Source organism: Leopardus geoffroyi, chromosome D3 (genome assembly GCF_018350155.1).
Source record: "Leopardus geoffroyi isolate Oge1 chromosome D3, O.geoffroyi_Oge1_pat1.0, whole genome shotgun sequence".
Lineage (NCBI taxonomy): Eukaryota > Metazoa > Chordata > Mammalia > Carnivora > Felidae > Leopardus > Leopardus geoffroyi.
Window position 1 is genome coordinate 22,142,009 of NC_059339.1, and position 26,398 is coordinate 22,168,406.

At 46.7% G+C, this 26,398-nt stretch overlaps 1 long non-coding RNA gene across 4 annotated transcripts in view; it reads left to right on the forward strand.

Moving 5' to 3' along the window:
* LOC123588287 overlaps window positions 1-25,889 on the forward strand; it is a 30,292-nt gene extending 4,403 nt beyond the window's left edge. Inside the window, exons 2-4 of one of the 4 annotated variants that reach the window (XR_006707792.1) lie at window positions 12,223-12,443; window positions 13,101-13,240; window positions 25,328-25,889. This is a non-coding gene — a long non-coding RNA (uncharacterized LOC123588287). Of the gene's footprint in view, window positions 1-12,222; window positions 12,444-13,100; window positions 13,241-14,487; window positions 14,608-23,726; window positions 23,792-25,327 lie in introns of all 4 variants that reach the window. The other 3 variants (XR_006707794.1, XR_006707793.1, XR_006707791.1) reach the window with 3 other exon arrangements.
* The last annotated feature ends 509 nt before the right edge of the window (window positions 25,890-26,398 follow it).

Below are 26,398 nucleotides of genomic sequence, written 5' to 3' on the forward strand. Positions count from 1 at the left end.
ACCCTTCTAGCTCCCCATCTGGATTTGAAAGGAGGACTCTGGGCCTAATAATAGCTGAGTGGCAGCAAAGGCAATGCCTGGAGCTGCAGCCAGTGGATTGCTAGGGTCCCCTACTGTCTTGTGCTGGCTTGAAACAGGTTTCAGGACTTTAAAAATAAAAGCGAGTGCTTATGAAGTATATGCATGTGCCAAGCTTTGTGCTAAAGCTTAGCTCAGAGTAACTCACTTATTCCTCATGGCCACTCCAATAAGATAAGACTATTATTAACGCTATTTGATGGATAGAGAAACTGAGGCACAGAGACTTAAGCAACTCTCCTCTAATGATTATGGCAGCCTCTAATTGCTGAGCATATACATGTCTGTCCTGGATGCTGCACTAAGCATTTTCTGTGTATTTTCCCATTTGAGGTATTATGGGAAAATCATTTATTTTTATGAGGAAAAAAAGACCCAAAGAGAAAAGGGACTTGCCCAAAGTCATGTGGCTGAAGGGGCAGAGTTGAGACTCAAATCCAGGACTCTCAAACTCTAACCCAGGACTCTCAAACTCTAGGGAAGTTAGGACCTTGGCTTCTGGAATCAGATAAACCTGAGTATGCTGGGACATCACTGCTCCTTAGCTGTGTGGCTTTGGAAAATTGCATCACCTGCCTTAACTTCTGTTTTCTTCTCTGTAAAATGGGGGTTTGGTTGAGATGATACTAATACCACCTGCCAGATAGTAGGCGCCCACCTTGAGGATAGTGTGTTGTTTACATCGTGCATTTACATTATGTATTCACTCATTCAATTCTTTTTTCTTTTTAATTTTATTTTAATGTTTATTCACTTTTTGAGAGACAGAGTGTGAGCAGGGCAGGGGGCAGAGAAAGAGGGAGACACAGAATTGGAAGCAGGTTCCAGGCTCTGAGCTGTCAGCACAGAACCCGACGCGGGGCTTGAACTCACGAACTGTGAGGTCATGACCTGAGTTGAAGTCAGACACTTAACGGACTGAGCCATCCAGGTGCCCCACACTCATTCAATTCTTACAGCAGCCTCCATGGTGGGGACTCTTCTTGTACCTGTTTTATAGAAGAGAGAGAAATGTGAGGCTCAGAGAGGAGAAGGGACTTGCCCAGGACAAACAGCAAGAGTCAGGATTGGAGGCCAGTGCTGTGATTCCAGAGGCTGAACTCTTCTCTCTTTACACTTTGCTTCCTGATACTGAGGCACAGAGTGGAGTGTGGGCTATGCCTGGGTCACACAACAAAGTAGGTCTTTAGGGATATCTGATGTATGAAGGCCAGGAGGGGAAGAATCATCTGCTAGCCCCAGTTTACTGCAGTCACAGACGCTTCAGGCTTGGAGTTCAAGATGTTCTGTAGTCTCAAATTTCTGTAAGGATGCCCTGTTCTTCCAAAGGCTAGAGCAAGTTCCAGATTTTGGGACCTCTTCCCCCAGGAGGCTAGGGTGCTAGATTCTAGGTTCAGCTTGCAGAGGTGGAAAGGTTCCTTCTGGACGAAGAGGTCCATTTCTCAGAGTCACTAGCAAACCTTGGGGCTTGAAGAGTGCTTCAGGCTTTGCTTAAATCCCAATTCTTCCATTCACGATCTACTTCATCTTCCTGGGCCTCAGTTTCCTTGTCTTTCAAATGGGGGCACTAATACTTCCTGTAGTAGATTGTTTGCAAAAATTACTTCAATGCGGAGTGCCTGGGTGGCTCAGTCCATTAAGTGTCTGACTTCTGCTCAGGTCATGATCTCATAGTTCTTGAGTTCGAGTCCTGAATTGGGTTCTGTGCTGTCAGTGCAGAGCCTGCTTCAGATCCTCTGTCTCCCTCTCTCTCTGTCCCTCCCCCCCTCTCAAAAATAAACATTAAAAAAAAAAAACTTCAATGCTTTGCCTCCCTGTAAGCAAGCCCATTTGCAATGTCACCTTGAAACCCATCCCATGAGGAGAATCTACTTCCTTACCCCCTGCAACAGGGCTCAGCCATATGACTAATTTTGGCCCATAGAATTCAGGGAAGTTGACACTGCCAGTTCTGAGCCTGGACTTTAAGCGATCCTGTAGCTTCTGCTTGTTCTGTTGGAACCTTCTCAGCTGTCACATGAACAAATCTGGGCTGTCCTGCATGAGGATGAGAGACCACTGGAACAGGAATGAGTTGTCCTAGCTGAGGCTGTGCTAGTCAGTCGCCAGCTGATCCAACAGCTGACCACAGATGAATGAGTAAGCCCAGCTAAGACCAGAAGAACCTTTGGCTGAGCCCAGCCCAAATTGTCAATCCATGAAATCATGAGTTAAATAAATGGTTACTGTTTTATTGCACTCAGTTTGGGGTGATTTGTTATGCAGCATTGCTGTAGCAATTAATAACTGGCATACGGTTTTTATTAAGTTTATTTACTTATTTTGAGAGAGAGAGTACAAATGGGGGAGGGGCAGAGAGAGGGAATCCTAAGCAGACTCCACACTGCCAGAGCAGAGCCTGACACAGGGCTTGAACCCATGAACTGTGAGATCATGACCTGAGCTGAAGTTGGATGCTCAACCAACTGAGCCACCCAGGGGCCCCCAGTTTTGTTTTTTTTTTTTTTAATGTTTATTTGTCTTTGAGAGGTGGGGGAGGAGTAGAGAGAGAGGAAGACAGAGGATCTGAAGTGGGCTCTGTGCTGAGAGCAGAGCCCGATATAAGGCTCGAACTCACTAACTGTGAGATCATGACCTGAAATGAAGTCAGATGTTCAACTGACTGAGCCACCCAGATGTCCCCCCCCTTTTTTTTTTAGTTTATTTATTTATTTAAGTAATGTTTACACCCAACGTGGGGCTTGAACTCATGACCCTGAGATCAAGAGTCACATGCTCTTCCAACTGAGCTAGCCAGGCCCCCCCTGGTATACAGTTTCATTCAGTGTAATTAATGTAACAAACTGAAAATCTCAGTGGCTTAACCCAAGCAGAGTTTATTTTTTACTCACATAAAGTCTGATAAAGAGCAGCCCTCTCCTAACCCATTTCTCTTGGTAGGCACCTCTCTTCCAAGCAATGCCTCCTTCAGGCCCTCCCTGGAATCCATTTTGAATCTTCTGCATGTGGAAAGGGAGCCTAAAACTCAAATGAGGCTCACCTATTCTTAATTGCTTTGCCCAGGGGTGACATGTCATTTCATTGGCCAGAATGTAGCCACATGACTCTACTAACTGCAAGGGAAGATGAGGATGCGCCCTTCCTTTGTGCCCAGGAAGAGGGAACATGGTGGAGAACATAAAGCATTGTTTCTGCCACATTCTCTCTCTCACCAGGCTGTCATGAAGGGTCAAGCAGAGACCTAATATCTAAAAAGAATTAATTCCAGGGGTGCCTGGATGGCTCAGTCGGTTGAGTGTCCCACTTCAGCTCAGGTCATGATCTCACAGTTCATGAGTTTGAGCCCTGTGTCAGGCTCTGTGCTGACAGCTCAGAGACTGGAGCCTGCTTTGGATTCTGTGTCTCCCTCTCTCTCTACCCCAACCCACTCACATTCTGTCTCTGTCTCTCTCAAAAATAAATAAACATCAAAAAAATTTTTTTTAAAATTATTACCAGCACCTAGCACAGGGTGGTTTAAATAAGAGACAACTTATAGGTGAAGAATCTGAGGCTCAGAGAGGTTGAGGAATTTGCCTGAAATCATACAGCGAGCCAGTTAGTAGCTATTTTGTGGTAGTGAAGCACTCAGGACAGATCTAGAGTTGGACAGGTCTGGGTATAAGTCTCAACTCTCACTTCTTCACTGTGTGACATTAGGCAAGTTACTTAGTTTCTCTGGGCTTCAGCTTTCTCATCCCCAAAATGGGGAGAGGAATAGTTCCAACCTCATAGGGTGGGGTGAACATTCAGGAGCTTATGTGCGTCAAGAGCTTAGCTTAGATCCTGGTATGTGGGCACTGCCTAATAAATGTGAGCCACCTGGACAGATGTGATGTTATTTCTGATCTTACCTTGCCAGGGTCAGCACACTTATTATGTTTTGTGCAAATTCTGTCCCTTCCTCCTACGTCTTGTGGTGTGTGTGAATGGTTTTATTTACTTGGTTAAGAGAAGAAAAAATTCCCTCGGTTGTATATTAGTCACTCAACAAACCTTTATAGGCACAAAGCCCCCAAGCACCCATGTCTGTTCTGCTGACAGAAGTCTAAAATGCCCTCATTATTGCTTCCTTTAGACTACAGTTTGGCCCTGTAAAATTCATTCCCTTCCCAATCCACTTCTAGGATTGTCCCATCACTGAGAAAGGGGCAGGGCAAGAGGGTCTGGAGCTAATGGGCTCCAGCTGGGGAAAGGCCAGAGCCAGAGCAGACCCTGCTGGGTGTGTGGTCTGGGCATTCTGAAAATGTCTGCTCACACAGAAGGAAAGGTCCAAGATGGGAAAGAGGTGGCCTCCCCTCCTTCCCCATTTAACCCATCTCTGAGCCTCCCTCTGCAGCCAGCCAGTCAGAGGTTCGTGAGCATATGCTGAGACTTGACAGGTATTATGGAGCTGACAGTCTGTGACTGGAGTTTGAAGGGTAAGAGAGTGGGGGGAGGGGGGTGGGAATGAGAAGGGAGAGGGGAGCAGGAACCAGACCAAAGGGTCCCTATGGGTGGTACTAGCCATATAATTTGTGGGGTCTGGTGCAAAATGAAAACATGAAGCCCCTTGTTAAACAAACAAACAAACAAACAAACAAACTATTAAGAATTTCAAGATGGTAACAGTAGAGCATTAACCCAAGCACGGGACCCTGGGGAACTGCACAGATCATACACCTGTGAAGTTGGTCCTGCCTATGGACCACAGTAAGAAGGACTTCAATGTGAGGACTGTAGGGAGCCACTGAAGGCTTTTGAGCTAGGGATGATAAGATCTGATTTGCATAAGCTTTAGTTGCTGTCTCACGACACCACACCTGGATGATATGGGACCCTCTTCTCTGCACTGGTGGCCTGATTGATTTTCCTGAAATACTTTACTCAGAATGTCATTCCCTTGCTCAAGAACCTGCAGTGGCTTCTACCCCCTAATCAGATCCAGCCCAAACTCCCTACACAGACACTCAAGGTCCTTCATAATCTTTCCTCACATGATTTAGTTAACCTGTTGCTAACACAGGCTGGGTGTGAATCCCAGAGATGATGAACTAGCCTGAGGACACAAAGTAATTACAGGAGGACAAGCCAGGACTAGAACCCAGGTCTCCTGCCATTTGCCCATCCTGCCTTGGAGAAGTGTGAAACCTCACAGTGTGCTTTGTAACCCCCAACCTCGCACAGAACCTTGCAATATGCCTGTGGCAGTGAGTTCCTCCTGGAGCACATCTTTGCCAGTAAGGGTGTTCCAGAATCCGGGATGTAGGTAGCATCCTTCCTCACTCCTCTCCATCACCCTTACACCTCTAGATATTCACCAAACCTCACCGTACCCATGGTGCCCATTGGGCCAGGTCCTGCCCGTAGACATGTGTCTAGCCTACGGGGCTTTTAAAAAGCTTTTTGGGGGCACCTGGGTAGCTCAGTCGTTTGAGCGTCTGACTCTTGATTTCAGCTCAGGTCATGATTCCAGGGTTGTGGGATCGAGCCCCACCTTGGGCTCCTCACTGAGCATGGAGCCTGCTCAAGATTCTCTCTCTCTCTCCCTCTGCCCCTCTCCCCTGCTTGTGTGTGCTCTCTCTCTAAAATAAAATAAAAAAAAATTTTTTAAGGGCACCTGGGTGGCTCAGTTCGTTAAGCATCTAACTCTTGATTTTGGCTCAGGTCATGGTCTCATGGTTTGTGAGATCGAGCTCTGCATCAGCCTCCGAGCTAAGAGTGCAGAGCCTGTCTGGGATTCTCTCTCCCTCTCCCCATCTCTCTCTTCCCCTCCCCCGCTGGCGCATGCACACACACACACACACACACTCTCTCTCTCTCTCTGTCTCTCAAAATAAAGAAATAAACATTAGAAAAAAATAAAAAGAACACTTTTTGAATTTGTTGTTGACCTTTGAAAATCGGGAAATTTCACAGGGTAATCTGCATTTTTATTTCTCCCTCGTCTCCAGCCTGGGTCTGCATTCCCCCAGGGTAGCTGCTCCCTTCTGAAGTGAATCCTCCAAGGGGTTCTGCCCTAAGTCCCCAGTGGACCTGTGGAGATTGGGATCTTGGAAAGAATGCCTTACACCCCACCAAAGACCAGTCAGGATTCTGGAATCTGACCAATCAGGTGGATAACTCCCCCTTCTGGGGGCGGGGTCAGGAGAAGTAAACCCAGCCAAGTCTCTGCCAACAGGAAGGGGGTTTGCCGTGACCCCCTGTCCTGTCACTGATGTGGGTGGGAACCTGTAATGGGTCATCTGGTTGACAATTAGGGAGTAATTAGTTACCAGCTAATTAATGCACAAGACAGCTAAGGGGCTGGGAGGAGAACAAGGGACTGAAGCTCAGAAAGGAACCTCAGGTCTCTTTCTGGAAAAAAATATATTTTCAATATTTTTATTTTATTTTTGAGAGAGAGAGAGAGACAGAGTAGGAATGGAGGAGGGGCAGAGAGCAAGAGGGAGACACAGAATCTCAAGCAGGCTCCAGGCTCTGAGCTGTCAGCACAGAGCCTGACGTGGGGCTCAAACTCAAGAACTGTGAGATCATGACCTGAGCTGAAGTCAGACACTTACCCGACTGAGGCACCCAGATGCGCCTCTTTCTGGAAAAATATTAAGAGAGGGCAATAAGGAATCCCCAGGGTAATGTTTGAAAACCCCTTTTATGTTGTTGAAGGAGATTTAAATGTCCCCCTACAAAGGACTTGATTCTTTTGAGAAGCAGATGGCTCTAACCAGGCTGTGGTGGTTGGGGCTGGAAGATACGGAGTGGACTGAGGGAGAGTAAACCTTTCTGACCTTGGGGGGCAAACTGCTTTGTGGTATTTGGAAAGGTTCTTTGTTTGCAAAAACTAGAAACCTCCCTGGATCACATTGACCAAAATGAGACTCTGCTGGAAGGCCATCAGAAGTGGTATCAAGATTATAAAAATTTCAAGGTAGGAACAACAAAGGCGTTGTTTCAGTTCAAATTGTTTTCTGCTTTCCAGACCTCCTTGTGATCAGCCTGTTGGTTAGAAGTAAACACTTCTTGCATTCAGAGTGTGGTCTGTGGACCAGCAGCTTTGGCATCTTCTGGGCACTTGGTGGAAACACAGTCTTAGGCCTCACCGCAAACCTACCGAACCAGAATCTGTATTTCAAAAAGATTTTCAGGGGGATTCGTGTACACATTGTAGTTTGGGTTTGTGGCCACAAGAATCAACTGGGTGATAGGAGGGAGGAAGTCTCTTAAACCTGAAGGTTACTAGGTCTTTGAGAAGAGCTGTTGCCTTAGTGGTCTACAGGGGATGGTGTTTCCCAGGGCCCACTGGGGAGAGGTCAATAAAATTGGCAAATAGTCTCGAGCTGCTGCCACAAATTCCTGCCCAGGTGCTAGTGGGGCAAGAGTCCAACCTACAGCAGCTTGCGTCCCAGATATTAGATGGGTGGGAGAAACCCAGGCCTGTGACTTGTCCAGGAGGAAACTGCTCAGGACCCTGGAGGGAATGCCCTGTATGCTGCTGGGTCTCTACTTAGAGGGCTCTATTTTGAGGTGCTCATCTGCTTGGCTGAAGGAAGGCAGAGGGTGGCTTGTGCTGATGTCAGAGCTGGGGGGCTTCAACCTTCCTTCTTTGCTCTGGGCAAGCAGTTCCTAAAAGCTGCCCTTGGGACAGAATGGGAGAAGCAATATTGACTTGGTCCTATAGAAGTTCCAAAGCACTTTCATCCTCTATCATATTGATCTTCATAATGATCTGGTACAAAGAACCAGCCAAGCATGGATGGCTCCTGTTTCTGAATTCGGGGCGCCTGGGTGGTTCAGTCAGTTAAGCATCTGACTTTGGCTCAGGTCATGATCTTGCGATTCGTGAGTTCAGGCCCCATGTTGGCCTTTGTGCTGACAGCTCAGAGCCAGGAGCCTGCTTCGCATTCTGTGTCTACCTCTCTCTCTGCCCCTCCCCTACTCCCACTCTCTCTCTTTCTCTCTCTCAAAGATAAATACACATTAGGAAAAAAAATTAAAAAGGTTGAATTCAACCTCAGGAGTGACTGTGACAGCTAAGGTTAGTGAGACCTGCTACTTAACTTGTGCCTCTTTCTTGGTTTGCTAAAGTCTTGTTCTCAAATTAGAAATTAGGAGGTTGAGTCAGGGGTGAGCTCATCCTTTGGCATTATGAAGTTGTTAATTTAAAGTATGCCCATCTTAGGGGTGCCTGAGTGGTTCAGTCTGTTAAACATCTGACTCTTGACTTTGGCACAGGTCATCTCACCATCATGAGATCAAGCCCCATGTCGGGCTCTGCACTGGGCATGGAGCCTGCTTAAGATTCTCTCTCTCCTTCTCTTTCTGCTCTCTCTCCTAAATAAATAAATAAATAAATAAATAAATAAATAAATAAATACGTACATACATAAATGCATAAATAAATAAAGTATGCCCATGTTAGAGCTCTCTGTAAGAGACAAGTATCCATCCAAGCTTGTTCAATACTCTGTGGGGTGTGAGAGTTTCCTTTTCAGGGCCAACACATTATTGGAGGAAGGCAATTCCTACTTCTTCCACTTATTTCTATCATGGAAGAAAGGACCTCCCACCTGCCACCCATGGGTCCCAGGTGTCACTCAACACCTTGAGGCATCTCCCAAAATTATAGACAGAGATTCTGGAGGAAATTGTCAGTCTCTACAGGGCTCACCTTTTGTCTCCAAAACTTATTAAGTGACATCACAAATAAGGCTTGGCAAATAGGCTGAGGGAGTCTGGTCAGTGAGAACAGACAGAAGCCTGCAGGCATGGATGCAGGCAGGATGGAAATGAAGACCTATGATAGGTGGAAGTGACAACAAAGTGGAGATCCCCAGAAGGAGAATGAACAATCCCAGCTAGCATTACAGAACACTTTCAACAAGCATGGTTCTCCTTTATCCTTGGCAGCCCTGGGTGGTAAGACAGAATTATACCCATTTTACAGATAAGGATCCTACGGTCTAGCAAGGTCATGGGGCCATACATAACCAAGCCATTATCTTGGACCAGTGCTTAGTGGGTGTACAGTTGATGTTTGCGGAATAAAAGTAGAAAGTGTACATTTGATAGCACTTTTTAAATGATGAGAAATTTATATTTTTGTGTAGTCTTAACTATCTCCCCCACAAGATGCTTACTAATTACAAACGGGCCCTTTTCAACAGAGAAACTTGCCAGATGCCTCCTTAAGCAAGTGATCGATGTTAACATCACTGGTAATAAATCACGTTGACAGAATGTAGCCCCTGAATGATGCACTAAGAAGGGTACAGCATTGCTTCTGTGGCATTCTTGCCAAAAATGCATAATCTTGATCCAATTATGAGCAAACATTAGACATTCAAATTGAGGGCTATTTTGTAAAATGACTTACCATCACTCTTCAGTGTCAAGGTTACAAGAGAAAAGAGAGTTTGGGGGAACTGTCACAGATTAGAGGAGACTAAGCAGACATAACAATTAAATGCAATGTGGGAGTCTGGATTACAGCAAAAGTAAAACTGGCAAAATTCAAACAAGCTCTGTAGGTTAGTTGATAGTATTCTATTAGTGGTAATTTCCTGGCTCTGATTGTTGCATCAAGGTCGTGTAAGATGTTAATATTAGGGGGAACTAGGTGAGGGGTACAGAAGGTGAAGACTTTAGCAGAACTCTGAACTACTTTTGCAACTTTCTATAAGTCTAAAGTTCTTTCATAATAAAATATTTTATAAATTTGATATATGAATTATATCTCATTTTTTAAAAATAATAAAAATCTTGACAAAGTAAAGCATTAATATATAGCTTCTTCAGATGACACCTTCTCCTCTACCAGTACTTATTATTTTTCTCTTTGAATTTGAAATGGCGTTTAGAATCTCTGTATATTCCACATATTCTCAGCTCAGATCTTCTTCCAAGAAGGTCTACTTGATCTCCACAGCTAGAAATCATGTCGTCTTCCCTTGAACTCCTGTGATACTTTATCTGCACCTTTATTAGGGCATTTACCATCTCCACAATGGACATTTATGGTATTTTCCGCCCAGCCCTCTGGCCTAGATCTTCTTCCCTCTTCTGACTCCAACCATGACTTTTCATGGAAGCTGCCATGTTTTTACAGACCAATCCCAAGCCACAGCTGATTGGTCCAGGGGTAGACACCTGACTCAGTTGGGCCAATCAGACACTTTCCGGGATCCCTTCCCTCCCCCCTACTGGAACTGAGAAGTTAATTGATCTGTCTATGGTGGCATGAGTTATGAAACATGGAAGCTGTTAGCCATCACTTTCTCTGCTACGTGGGGGAACCCTATCTGCCACTAGAGAGGGAAGAACGGTAACAGAGAGAAGCAGAGAGCGAGAGTGTAACCAAGAGAGACCTAATTCTATTTGTTTTTGGAGTTTTCTGTCCTTGCCAGGTGTAGGTTGGTTGGTTGACCCTACTGTCTACTACATAATCCCTAGAATCCAATCTACCAATAAAATCCCTTCCCCAAAAATCTGTATTAAGGTAGCCAGGATAGTTTTATGTAGCTCTCAACCCGAAGACTCCCAAAGAATATAGCTACTCTGAATGATTTCTGTAGATGTTTTCTCTCTCCCACTCATCTGGGAATTGCCAAATGCCCACTTAGATACAGTTTGCATCGGCCTGCGGCTAGGGAGAAAACTAGAACAATGTGGTGAGTTATAAAGGTAATTTTTTTTAATTGCTAGATTCTGAGATTAGTCCTTATTAAATTTTTTGGTGAGAGTAGAAAGTAATGCTTTATTTTTCCTTTTCTTTAATGTTCTTTGACAAATAACAAAATGTGGCCGCATTTGGGGAGAACACTTTACTGGGATGTAAAATCCCCGAGTCTGGGAAGCACCCAGGTAATGATTCCTCTGGGGCAGAGTTCTCGCCTGGCTCTCAGCACAGCACGGCTACCGACACATGGTAGGGCAAGAGGTACCTCCGAAACGAATGAGATGAGCTAATGAGTTTAGAAAGCTGTTCTGGTCTCCTGCATGTCACGAGGGGATGATCTGATTCAGAACTGTTATAGCTTGTTCATTCACTTCATTCTTTTATGATTTTCAAATCAGGCCAGATTTCTTTATCTATCTGCGAAATGCCCTACTAGTCTTGCCTGACCTTTCCTTTCAAGTGGGCCTCAGATTCATTTTCTCTTTTTTTTTTAATTTTTAAAATGTATTTTATTTTATTTATTTTAGAGAGAGAGCGTGAGTGGGGGAGGAGGTGGAGGGAGAGAGGGGCGGGGAGCGGGGTAGAGAAAATCTTAAGCAGGCTCCACGCTCAGCATGGAGCCTGACATGGGCTAGATCTCATGACCCTGGGTTCATGACCTGAGCCAGAATCAAGAATCTGAGCCACCCAGGCACCCCCATTTTCTCTTTTATCCTTACATCTGTCTAGAGGTGGCTTGACTGGGAGGAGAGGTGAAAGCTCTCTTCTCAAAACGTGGAGGGTCAGCTTACTGTGATGGAGAGAGCACTGGAATGGGAGTCAGCATTGCAGCCTAATTCTGGTTGCCTCTCTGGTTGGTTGCTAATTCTCAGGCAAGTTGCTTTAGTTCTCTGAGCCTCGGTTTTCCCATCCATAAAATGGTGGTGCTGTCTAGCCTACCTTCTGCATGGGGCGGTTAGGAGGGCCTGAGCAGGCTTTGTTAGGCTTTGGCAGCAAATTGGAAACTGGAAAAGGGGAGAATTGTTTTATAGGGGCAGGTGGAGGTATTTGAGTAGGGAAGTGATGATATCATAGAAATGGGAAGGTGGGGAAGTTGCTCCGTACTTCCTAGCTATTCCTAGCTATGTCTCTTACTTGCATGTGACCTCGCTTCTCTGTGCCTCAGCTTCCTCGTCTGGGGATAGCCACGTCCCACAGTCAAAATCCTGTACTGGACACCAAAGAACACATAGAGCTGGTGAGGGAGAGAGAGGCACTCCAGGTGGAGGAGACTGTAGCAAAGGCTTGGGATCAGGAATTATTGAGGCACAAATGAGAAACACTGGTCTCACGTGTTGTGTTTCATGGGTACAATAAAAATACTCTCTAGCAGGCAGAACCCTCAGCACAGACTGGCACATAGCAAACTCAGTCATGGTGCTCGTCCTTACTGCTGTCATTTTATTTTACAGGTAAAGGAAACAGAATCTCTGAAAGGTGATGTGGCTGGCCTAGTCACACAGTTATCAGAGTCAGGCAGGATTTGAATCCACATCTTCTTGACTCTAGAGGCCAGGCTCTGGACAACTGTGCTACAGTCGCCTGTTTGTGGGGCCTCTGCTCCCGACCCCAGCTGTCTGCCTGACTCAGCAACTGTGGGTGGCCTTACTCCCGTGCGTGGGCAGCAGAGCTGGTAAGAAGCCTCCCAGTTCCTTGAAAACCAAATATGGCCATACCAGGCCCTCTGAGGCCTGACCCCCAGGCTGGGCTTGCTCCTGCCTGCTCCTCTGGGCCGTGGGGCCTTACTCCCCGTACAAACTGCTGGGTTTGCCCCAAAGGACTCTGGGAGAGCCTGTAATCAGATCCCCTTCCTCATAGGATCTTGTTGAGCAAGTGAGACCAGTGTCTTATCCATGCTGTAATAATTCCTAACTCCAAACCTTTGCTCAGGGAGTGCCTCTCTCTAACCAGCTCTTGTGCTTTCGTTGGTGCCCAGTGTGAGGTCAGGAATAGTTACTTCCAGACTGTGTGACTTAGAGTAAGATACCCATCACATCCATCCATACCTTCCTTCCTTCCTCCCTCCCCTCCCCTTCCCTCTTTTTCCCTCTCCTTCCTACCTTTTCTCCTTCCTTCCTTCCTTCCTTCCTTCCTTCCTTCCTTCCTTCTTTCCTTCCATCCATCCAGTGGGCACCTACCTGTGCCAGACACTTTATATATAGTCTCTCCTTCCAGACTAGAAGCCTTGCAGACCAGGTGCCAGGAGATAATTATTCAACCAATATCCTTGGGCAAGGCTTGTCTTCACTACAGTCCTGATGAGGCTCTTGTTATCACCTCCATTTCACAGTTGGGAAGACTGACATGAAGAGAGGGGAAGTCCAAAGGATGCCCAGTGGAGATGGGTGGCACTGAGACTTGAACTCTGATCCATTGGACTCTAGAGGCAGTTCTGCCCAACTCTTAATGGACGGACAGACTGTGGTGAAGGTCAGGTCCTAGGGGAGGGCTGGGACCACTTCTTCACTTCTTAGCTTCTGAGTAGTTCCCTTAACCCAGAGCCTTTCCAATGCAACTATCCCTCACTCACTTTCTCTGCTCCAGCCTCTCCATGGCTGATCTGATACTTGCTAGGGAGACTAGAAAGGATTAATTCTTTCCCTTGGTCCCCCATTTCTGAGCCTTTGAGAGTGCCTGTCCTATCTCATAGCTTGCAAATCCTTCTCAAGGTCACCAGCATCCTTACCTCAGCGCTGCAGAGTAAGGAGGATCTTCCCCATGGTTCCAATAGGGGAACTGAGGCCCCTGCACTGGTCATATGTTACATCAGGGTGTGGCCCAGCTGGGCTTGAAATCTCTTGCTTCAAGGAGCTGAGCACAGAATTAGCTGCTAGATCTTTCTTGAAGCCTGGTATGAAGTGTTTAGAGTCCAGAAGATCCAGCTCTGCTTCTCACTAACTGTGCAGCCTTGGGAGAGTCACTTCACTTTTCAGAACCTTATCTTCTCCTCTGACAAATGGGGATAGTGCTGGTACCCATTTGAGAGATATTGGGAGGATGGAAAAAAATAATGCTTGTAAATCACTTAGCACAGTGCCTGGAACATAGTGGGTGCTCAGACAATGAGGTTATTACTGTGCTTAGTGCCTAACATAGAACATCAGATCAGGAGGGCTATCCAGGCCAAGGGTAATTTACTAACATTCCTTTATCACTACTATGTGCCAAACACATTCATCAGGACACAATCCCTATAACTCAGTGCCATTTTACAGATGAGGTGACTGAGGCTCAGAGAAGGAAAGTGACTGGCTCTAACTCCCTGTCCAATCAGAGGAAGAGCCTGGGCCTGGACTCAAGTCTGTGTCTATAATGTCAGCTTTGTTTTGTTGGATTCTCCAACCTTATCATGCGAAGACCCAGAGAGGAAAAGGGAGTTACTCGGGGCTCCACAGCAGCTGGGAATAGGTCAGACCACACCGGGGAGGCCTTTTCCATCCTGGCAGCTCTGCACAGGTCTGGGTAATTCTCCAGTTCTAGGATTAAGACAGGAGCTTACTGACACAGTCACAGTCCTCAGAAGGGTCCCAGAATCTGGTCCACAGTCTCAGGCCAGCTGGCAGATCTCAGCTTCCCCAGAAGCCCCCACTCTACCCTGTGACCACCCCTTCCCCACCTCCAGCTTTCAATTTGTCCCCCCCCCCGCCCCGCCTTTTTTTTTTTTTTTTTCCAATCAGTTGAACCTTCTGCCAAAGAAAACTCGTTGATGCCCGCAAACCAGCCAGCCGGGGAGGAGGCTGCTCTGGAATGTCAGAGGGGGGTCACCAAGCTGTTTGTGAGCAGGCCAACACAGAAATGTGAGCAGCTACCTTTTTTGGGGAAAGTCAGAACTCCCTCTGTGGGAAAGGATCCAGGGAGGCTATCTCAGAGGCTCGGGCCTCAGTTTCCCCTTGATCAACACCCCGGCATTTATGGGGTATGAGTAACTTCAGCTATTGATTCAATAGCTGTTGGTTGGGTGACTACTGTGTTCCAGGCACTGAGCTGGCAGCTTGGGACACAGCTGACACAGAGCTAAGCCCTGTGCTCAGGGAGGACTTTTCAGCAGAAGGCAGTGTCTTAGTACGTCTCCCAGTGAACAAAAGGCAGGTGCCCCAGGCCTACAACCCCTGATCAACACTCTTGGGGCTGGTCAGGTTTCAGAACTCAGAATTTTGGGGGTTTTAAAAGGTGAGCTGGGGGCGTCTGGGTGGCTCAGTCAGTTAAGCGTCTGACTTGACTCAGGTCATGATCTCACAGTTCATGAGTTCAAGCCCTGCATCGGGCTCTGTGCTGACAGCTTTGGATTCTGTGTCTCCCTCTCTCTCTGCCCCTCCCTCCTCGCACTCTGTTTCTCTCTCTCTCGAAAATAAATAAACATTAAAAATTTTTTTTAATCTGGTGGGGACTGGGCCCACCTATCTCCAATCAAATATATGAATATTGCTGTAGTGAGAAGTTTAAGTATTGAATCTAAGTGGGGCCCCAGGTTTGGCCTCCACACAAGTTTTCTTCAAATATATGGAAAAGCCCTTGGATATTTGGGCTTTGTGGACTGTAGAGTTGAAGACAAGGGACTGAAGCCCTGATTCATCTCCCCATTTTCTCAGATGAGAAAACTGAGGCTCAGGGCAGAGGAGTCACATACCCCAGGCCCTCGAGCAAGCAAATGGTGCAGGTGGGTAGAATGCAGGTCTCAGTGACTCCACATTCAGAGCTTGTCACCAGCAGGGACCCTAGCTGGGAGAGAAGCAAGGGCTGAGTAGAGAAGGCTCCCTAGCCAAACCTCAGCAGCCCACCAGCCAGTTCTGCCAGGAAGGAGTTAAGAGCAACCTGGGCCTCCGCCAGGCCTCTGCACGGCGGCTCCTTGCAGGGCCTGCCTGTCTGGGGCCTGTTTACCAGGCCACACTTGCATCACTGGCTTCAACGTGCAGTGCAAACACACTCACATTCTTGGGTCATGAGAAATGCACAATTATGATGACATCATGCCCAGAGAGAAGATTTTCGCCAGCCTCCCTTCTGCCCACAGTCAAAGCTGTTTAATTAGCACTCTTAACTGGAATTCTTGTCTTCTTGTAAAAACCAACTGGAAGAATTTATGGGTGGGGGTGATGGGGGTTGGAGTGAGTATGTGTGTGTGTGTGTTTTAAGGATAAAAATAGCTCATCTGGGACTCCTTTTGGGGTATTTGTGAGTATCAGTGCACCACTGTTTATATTAAATCTATGTCACCCTGGACATTTTCGTCTGAATTTGGCTTGGAGACGGGATGAGAGAAACCACCCATGTCTTTTTGTTCCTTTTTGGGAAGGAGACACGTAGGCCAAGTAAAAGGGCCCTTGGAGACGATTTAGACCAACCATCATTATACAGCCAAGGAAAGGGAAGCCCAGAGAGGGGAGGGCCTTGCTTGAGGTCACACAGTGAGGCTCCAAGTTCTCACACCACTCATGCACTTTGCCACGCTGCCCGCAGCCCCTACTTCGGCTTTATGAGTTGGTTTTTCAGGGTGTTGAAAAGAGAGATACCTCTAGCTAGAGTTTCCTGGATATCTTTTGAGATCAAAATGGAGGAAATGGTGATGTTGGGGGTGTTGGTGTTGGTGTTGGGTGGATGCGGAGGTGGCCTGGGAGCAGAGGAGAGAAAGACTGGGACCACAGAAAGCCTCAACCTCACCCTCCTGCTCTCCCCCACCAAGAGGAACCTACCCTAGGCTTTGAAACATCTGTTCCTCTTCCAGGCACCCCCAGGCTTCCTTTAGCTCCTCCTTCCTAAGAAGTGCTACCTCCTCACTGGCTTCCTTCCATGACCATTGAAGACTTATTTCCCACCATGGGAGCTAGATTTTTAGCAAATGAAAATAGAAGACACCAGTTAAATTTGACTTTCAGAAGGGCACCTGGGTGGTTTGGTTGGTTGAGTGTCTGACTCTCGATTTTGGCTCGGGTCACGATCCCAGGATCGTGGGATTGAGCCCTGCATCTGGTTCCACGCCACTGAGTGCAGAGCATGCTTGAGACTCTCTCTCTCTCTTTAAAAAAAAAAAAAACTGACTTTCATATAAGCAACAAATAATGTTTTAGTAGGAATATGTCTCATGCAATATCAGGATACCTGGAAACCTTAGTCCCCTTCATCTTTATCATCACCATTGTGGCAGATAAAATGCTTCCCCACCAGCCTTCCCTCTCTTTCCTCATTAACTGAACCCTGATTTTTGTCTGGGGTGGGATTGTATCCCAGGCTATGAGTCAATCATGATTAGTCTAAGCTAGTCACAACAATCCTGTTCTCTTTTGCCTTTCCAGACTCCCTTGCAGTCAGGAATGGTCTGGTGGCCTTAAAATATGTCTGTAAATTTTTTTGACACCCTCCTTTTGAAAAGGTGGAAATTCATCCCCACAACCTTGAATGTAGGCTAGACTTAGCGACTCATTTCAAAGAGTGACTTCTGAGGATAGGTCATGAAAACCATTGTTGCTGTTACCTTGCTCTCTTAGATTACTTGCTCTGGGGGAAATTAACCACCATAGTGTGAGGACACTCAACAGCCCTGTGGAGAGGCCCACATGGGAGGAACTAAGTCCTGCCACTAGTAGCCAGCACCAACATGCCAGGCATGTGAGTGAGAGACCTGGAAAGTGGCTCCAGCCCCAGTCGAACCTTTGAATGTGGGCCAACATTTTGACTTGCAGCATCAGCCAGAGATATCTTTGTATTAATCATATATTTTTTAAGATTTGATTTATTTACTTTTTAAACATTTATTTATTTTTGAGGGAGAATGAGCATGAGCAGGGGAAGGGTGGAGAGAGAGAGAGAGAGGGAGAGAGAGAGAGGATCCAAAGCAGGCTCTGTGCTGACAGCAGAGAGCCTGATGTGGGGCTTGAGCCCACAAACGACAAAATCATGACCTGAACTGAAGTCAGATGCTTAACTGACTGAGCCACCAGGTGCCCTAAGATTTTTTAAGTAATATCTACACTCAATTTGGGGGTTGAACTTACAACCCTGAGATCAAGAGTCACATGCTCTACCAATTGAGCCAGCCAGGCACCCCTGTATTAATCATATTTTAACTTTTCTATATTTCATGATGTTTAAACATCTTTGGGGGGCCTTGCTAGCTGGGAAAAGACTGCCCCACCCTGGGCTAGCTAATTCCTAGAGACAGTAATCAACCTGTTGGTGAGCCCACCTTTTATGTACAAACCAACCAATCCTGAGTCCATACCCCCCTGACACTTCTTTATCTAACTCATATACCAAGCTAATATTTCCCTTGACTTAGATCATCCCAAAGCCAGGTACTAGACAACTAGGGACAGCCCCTGTGCCCCGGAGCCCACTGGAATTACCCAAACTACCCAAACATTACCCTGCCTTTCCTTGTCTATCCCACAGAAACCCTAATGAAGGTTATGGCCTTGGCTTTCTCTTGCTCCTTTCTGCCTCCTGACCAACACTGGTGCTTCCCCCTATGGCCCCACACACATGCTGTGCCTCTTGTTTCTAGGAGAACTGTGAGTAATGTTAAACTTTTCTTTCAGTGGCATCGAACTCTCCATGTCATCATGTAGTCATCTTTATAAACGAAGACACAGGCACAAATCACCCCTAAGAGATCCTGATTCAGAACCACCAAACTACACCATCCCCAACTGACCCACAGAAACTGAGAGATAGGAAAATATTTATGGCAGTGTTAAGAATCTAGGTTTGGGGTTATTTGTTCCCCAGCAATGGGTAACTAATATGAACGGTCATGTAACCTAGTTCTGACTAGTAAGACATAAGGAAAGTATGCTAGGGTGCTTCTAGGAAGCTTTCCTCATAAAAGGATCAAAAGGGAGAGGAGAGCTCAGGGGTATTACCCTCCTTAAACAAGGATGATACTTATAGAAATGACAGCCATCTTGGGACCGTGAGGCCCTGAAAATAAGGTTAGAGGAGTGAAAAAGCAGAAAGGACCTGTGTGGGGGTGCCTGGATGGCTCAGTTGGTTAAGCATCCAACGTTGGCTCAGGTCATGATCTTGTGGTTTGTGAGTTTGAGTCCCACATCAGGCTCTGTGCTGACATCTCAGAGCTCGGAGCCTGATGCCTGCTTTGGATTCTGTGTCTCCCTCTCTCTCTGCCCCTCCCCTGCTCATGCATGAGCTCTCAATCTCTCTCTCTCTCTCAAAAATAAGTATTAAATATATTTTTTTTAAAAGGACCTGTGTCTTTATAACATCATTAAGCAGGTGGACTAACTCTATGCCTACCTGCATCCAGATTTGCAGACAAGCAAGCAATCAATGTGGTTATGGTTTAAGCTACTGTATCCTACAACTTGCAGCTTAATGCATCCCTAACCAATACGGTCCGCATGCACAATAGCAGCTCACTTAACTGGAGTAACTTGTGCAATGACTTCATCTATCTACAAGCTGAAATGAAGCTAAAAGGCCAACTGAGTACCAAAACCAACACCACAATGTCCATACCAAGCACCTTACTCTCAGATAAGCTTTCCCTCACGTTTACTCATAGCCTTTTAGCTTTTACTTTAGACACAATTCTAACAAGCATTCCTAAGGTGTCTTCTTGGGCCACAGTAGCTTGGAAATCAAATTCAATTCAATAATCAATCATTTGCTATTGTGCAAAGCACTGTGGGAGGCCCTGCTTGACACTGTGTATCCATGAATGAGTTTTAAGAGAGTGAACAAGATGATCTCATTGGTCAAAGTAACTTGGCCTGTAAAGTAGAGACTAGAGCGAGCCTGGAAAAAAGAAAAGAGAAAAGTTGCTAGTGAATGCCAATCTATTAAGAAAATATATGTTTAAAAGTATTTTTCCATGGAAAATTCCATTAACAGGACAAATCACTATAACTCTTCTTAATTGTTGCTAATACTGGTTTTCCAAAATACTCCACATACTTGTATGCTTTAACTTCCTGAATCCCTTAAAAGTTTTCACAAGTGAAATAGTGTGCCAGGCCTGGATCTGAGTTCAGAAGAAATGCAGAATGTAGCAATGCTAAGATATCCTGGTGCACAATTATTCTACCTGTATAGATGGGAATCTGAGGCCCAGGGGGAGGGAACAGCCCGGAGTGGCACAGTAAACTAGTGGCAGACTGAGGACTAGAACTCAGAATTCTGAACTTTCCCTTTCTCCAGTCAGTGAGGAAGGTAACAGTCATTCCCTCAAACCACCCAGACGTTTTCTTTGTAAGGAGGAGAGTCTTCACCCTGCGCTGTCAGCTTCTCCCCACCACCCCCCACCCCGAGTCAGGAAGCTCTGCCTGCCCAGGATTTTCCTGTGTGTGGGAAAGAAACAGAATGGGCAGATAAATCCTCCGAGGCTTGTTTTCAAGTACATGAGGCCCTCTCCCTGGCCTCAAGGCCCTGGCCAAGATGACCAATCCATTGACATGTGTTTTTGTGTGTTTCTAAAAGTAATTCAAAAGGATGTCTGTGCATCCCTGAAGCACAAGGCTGGACATGGTAGGGGAGGAGAGTATGGGTCATTGTTCCTGAGCACGGGGAGCTGCCTTGGTTTGGGTCCTCCCAGAAGCAGACCCTAAAACAAATATTTAAGTGTCAGGAATCTATCTGGGAAGTGAAACCAGGGAATCCCTGTCAGGGAGTGGGGAAGCGAGACAGGGAGTGGAAGTGAGCCAGTAGGGGAAGCATTATCAGGGCAGTTACTGTGGTGAACAACCGGAGCTCAGCCCTACTAGGGACCTCCCAGAGACCGTGTAGGCCATACCTCAGCCATCCCAACCAAAGGGTTAGGGAGCTGGGTTGTCTATCCACCAATTTTCTATCCTTCGATGGCCAAGGGCTACTTCTGGGGGTGCCAATTCTTGGCACTCCAGTGTGCTCCTGAGGCCAGAACAACACCATCAGGCATTCAGTGAGCAGCCTTTGGTGGGTAGAGGTGATCGTCCATGGGATAGGGGCTATGTCTGCTCCAGGAGTTGACTACTAATTAGTTTTACATTCACAGGAAAAGGTGGACACAGGCCCAGGAGACACGTCTCTCCCTCTGGGGAAGGATGTGAAGGGTGTGTACTGCAACAGCAGGGGCTTTTTCCTGTCCAGGCCTCCATCACCCCTTTCTTCTCGTGTCAGGGAGCCACATTTCTGTGATAGTCAGCTAGTATGCATGAATATCCATCTCTTCCTCTTTGAGGCCCAGCTAGACCATACTTCCCAGTCTCTCTTGTAGTTAGGAGGGACCATGTTCTCAGACAATGAAATGTGAGCAGAAGGGATGTGCACCTCTTCCAGACTTGGGTCAAAAAGCCCCTCCACATACTGTCCTTTTTCTTTCTTTCCCTTTCTGTGGCCAATTTAGAGGCCAATGGTAGAACGTCTTTAATGATGCTTTGGAGGAAGATGATATCATGCAAATTACTGCACAAATCACTACTGCTATTTGGCATTAGCTCTAGGAGGAAAAAGAAACTAGGAAGCACTTTGCCTCTTGATCCAGGCAGAGGGAACAGCATGGGCAAAGGCCACGGGGCAGGAAAGAGAAACCCAAAGCAAGCCAGTGTAATGAGCACTGGGAGAGCAATGAGGGACAGTGACATGAGAGGAAGGTGCATGATCCTGACACAAGATAATGAGTTTGTGGGAGGTTATTTGATGGGTTTGGGACAGACACAGCCTTGGCAGCCTCCCCATCACAGGGGCAGAGCATCAGTTTAAGAAACCAGATTGTAACTAGGAGGGGCTGAACCTAGTAACTTAAAATTTGTGTGTGGCTTAGATAGTCATGGAGTTGAGTCCCCTGTCCCAGAGTCAGGGCCCCCTGCCCCTCCCAGTGAGGGAAGGGCTTTTCTGTGTTCCAGTCACAGCTCAGCCTCACCTTAAAGGATCATTCCCAGGTCACCTAGCCTGAATTTGGTGAGTCTTGAAATCAGGTGGCCCAGAACCTCTCTTGGGCTGAGTTCCTCTCATCCTACACAAATGACTCTCCAATATCAGACCTACAGGCTCTTCTTGTGGGCTAGCCTGGGAACCTCACCACATTGTTTTGTTAAACCTCAAGTGACTAACTTACTAATGAAGTGTTGGGCCGGAGCTGCTTGCCTGACCTCCGGGGCTGCTTTTTGCCTGCCCCACCCCCTCCCCCAAAGCAATGTCCTCTCGGGAAATGCAGCTGACCCAGCTGCATCCGTGGGAAGGCCTGGCCCCCACACCTCACCCTCCTAGCCCTGCTGAGGCCTCAGGAAATGACCCTTTTAGCAGCCACGAGCGATCCAGAGGACAATGACAGAGGGACGGAAGCCTGTTTGTCTCAGCTAACTTGTCCCCTTGGGTGGATGCCAGCTGCTGGAAATACAAAACTGAAGATTCAGTGGGAAAATATATTTTTTTAAAAAAAACAGACAATCTTATGGGCTTTAGCCAACTTCTGAGTCTCTGAGGGATTTTGTTTTCTTTAATTGTGTGTGTGTGTGTGTGTGTGTGTGTGTGTGTGTGTGTGAGTTTAAAACATATAAGGCTCAGACCATCAAAGACTCTAAAGTTTGGAAGATCAGCTGTCCCACCCAAGCTGCAGGCCCCCCTGTGGCATCTGTCTTCGTGTGGCTGGGCCCCACCTCTCCACACCATTGTTAATCACATCACTCGGCTCTGGCACTGTCCCCACCCCACCTCCACTCACCACCTAGAAGCCCAAGAGCCCTTCTCAAACCCAAATCAAGTCACCCCTTCTAGGGCTCTGCAGGCCAGCTCTGCCTCAGCTCCAAGGGGCTTCCTCACCACCCTCTTTGAAATAGCACCTCTCGGGGCGCCTGGGTGGCGCAGTCGGTTAAGCGTCCGACTTCAGCCAGGTCATGATCTCGCGATCCGTGAGTTTGAGCCCCGCGTCAGGCTCTGGGCTGATGGCTCAGAGCCTGGAGCCTATTTCCGATTCTGTGTCTCCCTCTCTCTCTGCCCCTCCCCCGTTCATACTCTGTCTCTCTCTGTCCCAAAAATAAATAAACGTTGAAAAAAAAAATTAAAAAAAAAGAAACAGCACCTCTCAATTGTTCTCTCTCAGAGCACTCATTTTTGCACTTAACCCCATCTGGAGTGATCTGGTTTGTTTACACATGCCCGGTGCATAATACATATTTAGTAAATGTTGACTGACTGAATGTTTTTCAGTGGTAGTTGCATTCAGATCAGAGTTGGCTCAGAGAATCCAGTGTTCATTGTATTGCCACAAACATTTTTATTGGCTACAAACTGCGCCAGGGCCGGGAGGCAAATCAATCAAGAATTCCACTCATTTATTTACTCATTCATTTAGAGGGTAGAGCCCTGTATAGGTAGTGATTCCATCTGGGGGGGGGGGGGGGGCGCAGAGAACAGCTGGAAAACTTCATGGAAGAGGGGATATGGATTTTCCATCAAAAGAGAAGCCAAATGGGATGGTGGACTGTCCAACTTGAAGGAACTGTCTCGTTTGGAAAGTGTGAATGTGAATGTGTTTAAAAAAGGAAGAGAATCATGGAGTGTGGAATTTGATTTATTCCCACTTTGGACTGCCAGGGAAGGCAGAGACCTGGTTTTATGTGGGGCTGTAGAGGGGATACTCAACCTTGTTTGCTGAAACAACGGAGAGATGGATGTAAAGGGCTGAAGTGGGGAGGGGGTGAAGTTGTTCTGTTGCCGTGGAGGCCTTGAATGGCATGCTAGGCAGCCTGGGTTTTCCTCTATGGGCAAGAGTCTAATAAAAATAATGATTTTGAGAAGCCTGTTTTAAGGCTGATGTCAGTGACTCCTGAATTCCAGTTCTCTAGTGATGCAGACTACCACAAGATGCTTCTGGAAAATACAGTTGCCTGGGACCCATCTTGGGAGAATCTGATTCTCTGTAAGCTGGAGTTGGGGCCTGGTCATCTGCATTTTTATAACCTTTCCACACGTTCTCATCATTTACCAGGTTTGGTGACCACTGAGGCTCAGAGAGGTGAAGGTATGTGTCCAAAATTACCCAGCCAAACAGTGGTAGGCGGGGGGCCTTTGACCCAGGTCCATGTGGCCCTCCGTGTTTACCTGCTTCATCTGCAGCCTCCCTCTGGACTAGCTCCTTTCTCCAGTTCTCTTTTCTCCTGGATGCAAGAATCTGGGCCAGGGCTGAGGCTGCTGGCCCTGTTCTCCCTTCCCCTCCCCCACCCCCAGCCTCAAAGGTCAGGTACCTCCCAGCCTCCTGCGGGCATGTCCATTTATGGCTCTGTTGTTCCAAAACGTGGCCAAATTTATAAACTCCCCCTTCCCGGAGACACGAAACAATTTGTGCAGAGTATAGTGCGGGGGCAGAGCTAGGAGCTTCATCCGGGGCTTGGACTGCAGCCCTGGCCCAAGCCCAACAAGCTTTGGCGTTGGCCAGGATGCAGTCCCTCCCTGGGCCTCAGTTTCTCCACCTATAGAGCAAAGGAACTGGACTAGATCATTCCTGAAGTCCTAAGTTTAGACACATCCAATTTACTGCTTACAAATGACAATTTCCTAAATCCACGGGCCCAGTAATTGTAAAAGATGGGCTGAAGAATGGACTGTAGCCTCTAGGCTCTATTGCATTGCTTCTTTTCTTTCTTGCTTGCTTGCTTGCTTGCTTGTTTTAAGTTAAAAAATTATCCAAGGAGGGGCGCCTGGGTGGCTCAGTCAGTTGAGCATCCGACTTCGGCTCAGGTCATGATCTCACAGCTGATGGGTTCGAGCCCCACAATGGGCTCTGTGCTAATAGCTTGGAGGCTGGAGCCTACTTCGGATTCTGTGTCTCCTTCTCTCTCTGTCCCTCCCCTGCTCGCACTCTGTCTCTCTCTCAAAAATAAACATTAAAAGAAATTTAAAAAGTTTTTTTTCAATGTTTATTTTTGAGAGATAGAGACAGAGCATGAGTCGGGAAGGGGCAGAGAGAGAGAAAGGCACAGAATCTGAAGCAGGTTCTAGACTCTGAGCTGTCAGCACAGAGTCCGATGCGGGGCTCGAACCCACAAACCATGAGATCATGACCTAAGCTGTTAATTGTCTGGCACTTAACCAACTGACCCACCCAGGCACCCCTCATGTTTTCTTTTCTTTAATTTTTTTTTTTTTTTTTTTTTTGCTAATATTCCATTGTACAGATATGCTACATTTTGCTTGTTCATTTGCCAGTTGGTGGACTCTAGGAGTGTATCCAGTTTGAGGCTATTAGGAATAATATTGCTATGAATGTTTGCATGCAAGTCTTTATGTGGGTATGTGTTCTCATTTCTCTTGGGTGGATACCTCATTCCCAACCTTTTAAACTGCTCTGGCATCCTTCAGTGGAAGGACACACTCTGGTGTTGTAACCAGTCCTCCATCAATGGACATTTAGATTGTTTGCGAGGTTTTTATTCTCACAAACCCTGCTGCTCTGTGCTTCTTTGCCCCTCCATCTCTGGATGCATGTGCAAGAAGAGAGATGGTTGGGTTATAGAATATGTACATTTTACATGTGTTGAATTGTTCCCAAATCATCCTCCATGACACTTTTGCCTTCTCTTCTCTTCAAAGGAACAAGAATGGCATGTGTGAGAGAATCCACTATAAAGTTATCACCACAACCCCTACCCTTCCCATTGAGCTGGAGGGACTGGACAAGGAGAAAGGCCACTTCTGGATAAAAGTCCCTAGGTGTGGCAGTCACAAGATAACTGAGGTCAAGCAGGAGAAAGCAGAGGCTGTTATAAGGACTAGAACTCTTCCTCCCAAGTTCTCCTTTGCAAGCATATAGGTAATGAGCTCTCTGTCACTGGAAATATGCAAGTGGAACCTGGCCAATCATTTGGCAGAGGCTGTAAAGGAGCTCTCAAAATCTGATGGGAAACTGGGCTGTATGGCTTCTCAGCAGCAGTTTGGCTAAGGGGTTAAGAACATGGGCTTAGCTGGCAGTGGCCTCTGGTTTAAACCCCAGCTCTGCCATTTCCTAGCTCTCTTCCTTCCATCTTCAGGTAACCACGATTCTGACTCCTATCATCACAGATTTATCTTGCCCATTCTAGAAATTCATACAAATGTCATCACACTGAACATTCTCTTGTATCTGGATTATTTCATTCAACATTATGTTCATGAATTCCTGAGGGTTTTTTTTTTTTTTTTTTTCAAATCTCCCTCCATCCAGTAGGGGACACTCACCAACATTTCATCTTTCATTAATTTCTTCCATCATTGAGTCACTCATTCAACAAATATTTCTTGAGCCCTTGCTGTGTGGGGAGGGCTGGCCAAACAGAGTAACCCATGGCAAAGACTGATGAACTCTGGGTCTCCCAGAATGTTCTTTGACTCAAAACTATTTTGGATACAAATTACAATGGTGAGAGCCCTACTCTGAACTACTGTAGCACCAGGTAGAATCCCCAATAGACAGAGGCTGCACAGCTCAGGCTCTGGCATCCATAAACGGGCACTTAGTAGGTGCTTCATAGAAAGTGGCTACAACTGTTCCCTTGGCACAGAAGCACTGTAAGGAGCAGAGACCTATTTTCTTTTTTTTTTTTTTTAAGTTTGTTTATTTTGAGAGAAAGAGAGAGCACACACGTGTGAGTGTGAGCCAGGGAAGGGCAGAAAGAGAGAGAGCAA